Source organism: Triticum aestivum, chromosome 1B (genome assembly GCF_018294505.1).
Source record: "Triticum aestivum cultivar Chinese Spring chromosome 1B, IWGSC CS RefSeq v2.1, whole genome shotgun sequence".
In the NCBI taxonomy this organism is placed as follows: Eukaryota; Viridiplantae; Streptophyta; class Magnoliopsida; order Poales; family Poaceae; genus Triticum; species Triticum aestivum.
The window spans coordinates 427005090-427012511 of NC_057795.1; positions in this window are offsets into that span (position 1 = coordinate 427005090).

The window sequence follows — 7422 nt, forward strand, 5'->3', positions numbered from 1 at the left end:
ATGCTTCCACTTATGGTCTATGAGGGTACGTGGACTACACTCTCCCCTCTCATTGCTATGCCATCACCATGATCTTGCGTGTGCGTAGGATTTTTTTTGAAATTACTACATTCCCCAACAGTGGCATCCGAGCCTAGGTTTTATGCGTTGATGTTATATGCACGAGTAGAACACAAGTGAGTTGTGGGCGATACAAGTCATACTGCTTACCAGCATGTCATACTTTGGTTTGGCGGTATTGTTGGATGAAGCGGCCCGGACCGACATTACGCGTACGCTTACGCGAGACTGGTTCTACCGACGTGCTTTGCACACAGGTGGCTGGCGGGTGTCAGTTTCTCCAACTTTAGTTGAACTAAGTGTGGCTACGCCCGGTCCTTGCGAAGGTTAAAACAGCACCAACTTGACGAACTATCGTTGTGGTTTTGATGCGTAGGTAAGAACGGTTGTTGCTCAGCCCGTAGCAGCCACGTAAAACTTGCAACAACAAAGTAGAGGACGTCTAACTTGTTTTTGCAGGGCATGTTGTGATGTGATATGGTCAAGACGTGATGAGATATAAGTTGTTGTATGAGATGATCATGTTTTGTTGAAGTTATCGGCAACTGGCAGAAGCTCTATGATTGTCTCTTTGTTGCATAAGATGCAAGTGCCAAATAATTGGTTTACTTTATCGCTATGCGATAGCAATAGTTGCAAGAGCAATAGTTGGCGAGACGACCATGTGACGACACATTGATATAGATCAAGATGATGAAGATCATGGTGTCGTGCCGGTGACGATAGAGATCATGACAGTACTTTGGAGATGGAGATCAAAGGCGCAAGATGATCATGGCCATATCATGTCACATATTTTGATTGCATATGATGTTTATCTGTTATACATCTTATTCTGTTTTGTTTGACGGTAGCATTATAAGATGATCTCTCACTAATTATCAAGAAGTGTTCTCCCTGAGTATGCACCGTTGCCAAAGTTTGTTGTGCCCAGACACCACGTGATGATTGGGTGTGATAAGCTCTACGTCCATCTACAACGAGTGCAAGCCAGTTTTGCACACGCGGAATACTCAGGTTAAACTTGACGAGCCTAGCATATGCAGATATGGCCTCGGAACACGGAGACCGAAAGGTCGAGCGTGAATCATATAGTAGATATGATCAACATAATGATGTTCACCATTAAAAGCTACTCCATTTCACGTGATGATCGGTTATGGTTTAGTTGATTTGGATCACGTGATCACTTAGAGGATTAGAGGGATGTCTTTCTAAGTGGGAGTTCTTAAGTAATATGATTAATTGAACTTAAATTTATCATGAACTTAGTCCTGGTAGTATTTTGCAAATTATGTTGTAGATCAATAGCTTGCGTTGTTGCTTTCATATGTTTATTTTGATATGTTCCTGGAGAAAATTGTGTTGAAAAATGTTAGTAGCAATGATGCGGATTGGATCCGTGATCTGAGGTTTATCCTCATTGCTGCGCAGAAAAATTATGTCCTTGATGCACCGCTAGGTGACAAACCTATTGCAGGAGCAGATGCAGATGTTATGAACGTTTGGCTAGCTCAATATGATGACTACTTGATAGTTTAGTGCACCATGCTTAACGGCTTAGAATCGGGACTTCAAAGACGTTTTGAACGTCATGGACCATATGAGATGTTCCAAGAGTTGAAGTTAATTTTTCAAGCAAATACCCGAGTTGAGAGATATGAAGTCTCCAACAAGTTCTATGGCTAAAAGATGGAGGAGAATCGCTCAACTAGTGAGCATGTGCTCAGATTGTCTGGGTACTTCAATCGCTTGAATCAAGTGGGAGTTAATCTTCCAGATAAGATAGTGATTGACAGAATTCTCTAGTCACCATCACTAAGTTACTAGAACTTCGTGATGAACTATAGTATGCGAGGGATGACGAAAACAATTCCCAAGCTCTTCGCGATGAAAAAATCGGCGAAGGTAGAAATCAAAGAAAAACATCAAAGTGTTGATGGTGGACAAGATCACTAGTTTCAAGAAAAAGGGCAAAGGGAAGAAGAGGAACTTCAAGAAGAACAGCAAGCAAGTTGCTGCTCAAGTGAAGAAGCCCAAGTCTGGACCTAAGCCTAAGACTAAGTGATTCTACTGCAAAGGTACTGGTCACTGGAAGTGGAACTACCCCAAGTATTTGGCAGATAAGAAGGATGGCAAAGTGAACATAGGTATATTTGATATACATGCTATTTATGTGTACTTTACTAGTGTTTATAGCAACCCCTTGGTATTTGATACTAGTTCAGTTGCTAAGAGTAGTAACTCGAAACAGGAGTTGCAGAATAAACAGAAACTAGTTGAGGGTGAGGTGACGATGAATGTTGGAAGTAGTTCCAAGATTGATATGATCATCATCGCACACTCCCTATACTTTCGGGATTAGTGTTGAACCTAAATAAATGTTATTTGGCGTTTGTGTTGAGCATGAATATGATTTGATCATGTTTATTGCAATACGGTTATTCATGTAAGTGAGAGAATAATTATTGTTCTGTTTACATGAATAAAACCTTCTATGGTCATACACCCAATGAAAATGGTTTATTGGATCTCGATCGTGTGATACACATATTCATAATATTGAAACCAAAAGATGTAAAGTTAATAATGACAGTGCAACTTATTTGTGGCACTGCCATTTAGGTCATATTGGTGTAAAGCGCATGAAGAAACTCCATAAAAGATGGATTTTCGGAATCACTTGGTTATGAATCATTTGATGCTTGCGAACCATGCCTTTTGGGCAAGATGACTAAAACTCCGTTCTCCGGAACAATGGAACAAGCTATTGACTTATTGGAAATAATACATACCGATGTATGCGATCCAATGAGTGTTGATGCTCGTGGCAAGTATCATTATTTTCTTACCTTCACAAGATGATTTGAGCAGATATGGGTGTATCTACTTGATGAAACATAAGTCTGAAATAGTTGAAAGGTTCAAAGAATTTCAGAGTGAAGTGGAAAAATCATCGTAACAAGAAAATAAAGTTTCTGCGATCTGATCGCGGAGACAAATATTTGAGTTACGAGTTTGGTCTTCAATTAAAACAATGTGGAATAGTTTCACAGCTCACGCCACCTGGAACACCACAACGTTATGGTGTGTCCGAACATCGTAACCGCACTTTATTGGATATGGTGCGATCTATGATGTCTCTTACCGATTTACCGCTATCGTTTTGGGGTTATGCATTAGAGACAGCTGCATTCACTTTAAATAGGGCACCATCGAAGTCCGTTGAGATGACGCCTTATGAACTGTGGTTTGGCAAGAAACCAAAGTTATTGTTTCTTAAATTTTGGGGCTGCGATGCTTATGTGAAAAAGTTTCAACCTGATAAGCTCGCACCCAAATCGGAGAAGTGCGTCTTCATAGAATACCCAAAGGTAACTATTGGGTACACCTTCTATCACAGATCCGAAGGCAAGTTATTCGTTGCTAAAATGGATCCTTTCTAGAGAAGAAGTTTCTCTCGAAAGAAGTGAGTGGGAGGAAAGTAGAGCTTGATAAGGTAATTGTACCTTCTCCAAAATTGGAAAGTAGTTCATCACAGAAATCAGTTCCTGTGATTCCTACACCAATTAGTGAGGAAGCTAATGATGATGATCATGAAACTTCAGATCAAGTTACTACAAAACCTCGTAGGTTTTCCAAAGTACAGTCCGCACCAGAGTGGTACAGTAATCCTGTTCTGGAAGTCATGTTACTAGACCATGATGAACCTACGAACTATGAGGAAGCGATGATGAGCCTAGATTCCGTGAAATGGCTTGAGGCCATGAAATCTGAGACAGGATCCATGTATGAGAACAAAGTGTGGACTTTGGTGGAGTTGCCCGATGATCGGCAAGCCATATTGTATAAATGGATCTTCAAGAGGAAGACGGACATTGATAGTAGTGTTACTATCTACAAAGCTCGACTTGTCACAAAAGGGTTTTCGACAAAGTTCAAAATGTTGACTACAATGAGATTTTCTCAACTGTAGCGATGCTTAAGTCTGTTTGAATCATGTTAGCAATTGCCACATTTTATGAAATCTGGCAAATGGATGTCAAAACTGCATTCCTTAATGGATTTATTAAATAAGAGTTGCATATGATGCAACCAGAAGGTTTTGTCAATCCTAAAGGTGCTAACAAATTGTGCAAGCTCCAGCGATCCATCTATGGACTGGTGCAAGCATCTCGGAGTTGGAATATACGCTTTGATGAGTTGATCAAAGCATATGGTTTTATACAGACTTTTGAAGAAGCCTGTATTTACATGAAAGTGAGTGGGAGCTCTGTAGCATTTCTAATATTATATGTGGATGACATATTGTTAATTGGAAATGATATGGAAATTCTGGATAGCATGAAAGGATACTTGAATAAGAGTTTTTCAAAGCAAGACCTCGGTGAAGCTGCTTACACATTGAGCATCAAGATCTATATAGATAGATCAAGACGCTTGATAAGATTTTTCAATGAGTACATACCTTGATAAATTTTTGAAATAGTTCAAAATGGAACAGTCAAAGAAGGAGTTCTTGCATGTGTTACAAGGTGTGAAGTTGAGTAAGACTCAAGACCCGACCATTGCAGAAAATAGAAAGAGAATGAAAAGTCATTCCTTATGCCTCAATCATAGGTTCTATAAAGTGTGCTATGCTGTGAACCAGACCTATTTGTATACCTTGCTCTGTGTTTGGCAAAGGAATACAATTTTGATCTGATAGTAGATCACTGGACATGGGTCAATAATATCCTTAGTGAAGACTAAGGAGATGTTTCTCGATTATGGAGGTGATAAAAGAGCCAGTCGTAAAAAGTTAAAACGATGCAAGATTTTACACCATTCCAGATGACTCTAAGTCTCAATCTGGATACATATTGAAAGTGGGAGCAATTAGCTAGAGTAGCTCCGTGCAGAGCATTGTGGACATAGAATATTTGCAAAATACATACGGCTCTGAATGTGACAGACCCGTTGACTAAACTTCTCTCATGAGAAAAACATGATCATACCTTAGTACTCTTTTGGTGTTAATCACATAGCCATGTGAACTATATTATTGACTCTAGTAAACCCTTTGGGTGTTGATCACATGACAATGTGAACTATGGGTATTAATCACATACAGATGTGAATATTGGTGTTAAATCACATGATGATGTGAACTAGATTATTGACTCTAGTGCAAGTGGGAGACTGAAGGAAATATGCCCTAGAGGCAATAATGAAGTTATTATTTATTTCCTTATTTCATGATAAATGTTTATTATTCATGCTAGAATTGTATTAACCGGAAACATAATACATGTGTGAATACATAGACAAACATAGTGTCACTAGTATGCCTCTACTTGACTAGCTCGTGAATCAAAGATGGTTAAGTTTCCTAGCCATGGACAAAAGAGTTGTCATTTGATTAACGGGATCACATCATTAGGAGAATGATGTGATTGACTTGACCCATTCCGTTAGCTTAGCACACGATCGTTTAGTATGTTGCTACTGCTTTCTTCATGACTTATACATGTTCCTGTGACTATGAGATTATGCAACTCCCGTTTACCAGAGGAACACTTTGTGTGCTACCAAACGTCACAACGTAACTGGGTGATTATAAAGGTGCTCTACAGGTGTCTCCAAAGGTACATGTTGGGTTGGCGTATTTCAAGATTAGGTTTTGTCACTCCGATTGTCGGAGAGGTATCTCTGGGCCCTCTCGATAATACACATCACTTAAGCCTTGCAATCATTGCAACTAATGAGTTAGTTGTGGGATGGTGTATTACAGAACGAGTAAAGAGATTTGCTGGTAATGAGATTGAACTAGGTATTGGATACCGACGATCGAATCTCGGGCAAGTAACATACCGATGACAAAGGGAACAACGTATGTTGTTATGCGGTTTGACCGATAAAGATCTTCGTAGAATATGTAGGAACCAATATGGACATCCAGGTTCTGCTATTGGTTATTGACCAAGAATAGTTCTAGGTCATGTCTACATAGTTCTCGAACCCGTAGGGTCCGCACGCTTAAGGTTTCGATGACAGTTATATTATGAGTTTATGAATTTTGATGTACCGAAGGAGTTCGGAGTCCCGTATGAGATCGGGGACATGACGAGGAGTCTCGAAATGGTCGAGACGTAAAGATCGATATATTGGACGACTATATTCAGAGTTCGGAAAGGTTCTGAGTGATTCGGGTATTTTTCAGAGTACAGGAGAGTTACGGGAATTCGCCGGAGAGTATATGGGCCTTATTGGGCCATACGGGAATAGAGGAGAGAGGCCGAAAGGAAGAAGGCGCGCAGCCCCCCTCTGGTCCGAATTGGACAAGGGGTGCGGCCCCCCTTTCCTTCCTCCTCTCCCCCTCTTTCCCCCTTCTCCTAGTAGGACTCCACACTTGGCGCACCCCCTCCTAGGGCCGGCCACCTCCCCCCTTGCTCCTTTATATACGGGGGCAGGGGGGCACCCCATGACACACAAGTTGATCTACGGATCGTTTCGTTTCTTAGCCGTGTGCGGTGCCCCCCTCCACCATATTCCACCTCGGTCATATCGTCGCGGAGTTTAGGCGAAGCCCTGCGCCGGTAGAGCATCATCATCGTCACCACGCCGTCGTGCTGACGGAACTCATCCCCGAAGATTTGCTGGATCGGAGCCCGGGGATCGTCATCGAGCTAAACGTGTGCTGAACTGGGAGGTGCCGTACGTTCGGTGCTTGAATCGGTCAAATCGTGAAGATGTACGACTACATCAACCGTGTTGTCATAACGCTTCCGCTTATGGTCTACCAGGGTACGTGGACTACACTCTCCCCTCTCGTTGCTATGCCATCACCATGATCTTGCGTGTGCGTAGGAATTTTTTTGAAATTACTACGTTCCCCAACATTGTCAGCCTTACCACGCCAGCCACGCTTGGCCCCACCTCACTTGCTGCCCGCCACGATCCCCGTAGCCCCTGCTCCCGCTCGTTGGTGCGGCGGTGCGCGCGACCGCACGCTCACTGATACGTCTCCAAAGTATCTATAATTTTTGATTGGTCCATGCTATTATATTATCTGTTTTGGATGGTTTATATGCATTAATATACTATTTATATTATTTTTGGGACTAACTTATTGACCTAGAGCCCAGTGTCAGTTTCTGTTTTTTTCCTTGTTTTTGAGTTTTACTAAGAAGGAATATCAAACAGAGTCCAAACAGAATAAAACTTTCGCAATGATTGTTCTTGGACCAGAAGACATCCAGAGGACATGGAGTCCAAGTCAGAAGATCCCCGAGGAGGCAACAAGCCCAGGGGGTGGCCCCCTCGAGGACCCCCTGACCTCGTTCCTGAAGGAAATATGCCCTAGAGGCAATAATAAAGTTG